A 455-nucleotide genomic window follows, 5' to 3' on the forward strand; every position below is an offset into this window, starting at 1 on the left:
CTCCTTTCCCCTGACGAGTGCCAGCTGAAGGATACTGCCAGTCATTACGCTAGTGTAGCCACAGCACAGGTTAATCCTAGAATAGTTACGTGACAGAAGGCATTTGGCTAAACATGCAGAATGAAGAAACGTGTTCAAAATCCTACTAGTAACTCCCTGATCTTAAGTGAAGACTGATTCTGGTCAGACATGCAGAGCTTTCACTCTTCCCAGAATTTGCCCAGCTGCTCTTACAACAGTTTACAAGTCACAAACAACATGTGGAAGTAAGCTGCAAGGAGTTATCATAACACATGTATCCTGCCGCCAATGATCACTCCTACAAAGAGGGTTTAGGATCAGGCATTTGAGAACAGGAGGGTAGAAGGGATTCTTGGCTCACACACAGATCAGGGAGTCTCAACACTAGAAACAAGAAAGTGTCCATATGAATGACTCCTAAATTACGGCAGGGA

The 455-nt window shown here is 44.6% G+C and overlaps 1 protein-coding gene across 1 annotated transcript in view; it reads left to right on the forward strand.

Moving 5' to 3' along the window:
* LOC104494657 (SPARC-like protein 1) overlaps positions 1-455 on the forward strand; it is a 14092-nt gene that overhangs the window by 13357 nt on the left and 280 nt on the right. The gene's annotated exons all lie outside the window — the stretch shown is intronic.

This window comes from Buceros rhinoceros, unplaced genomic scaffold, assembly GCF_000710305.1.
Source record: "Buceros rhinoceros silvestris isolate BGI_N320 unplaced genomic scaffold, ASM71030v1 scaffold7806, whole genome shotgun sequence".
NCBI lineage: Eukaryota > Metazoa > Chordata > Aves > Bucerotiformes > Bucerotidae > Buceros > Buceros rhinoceros.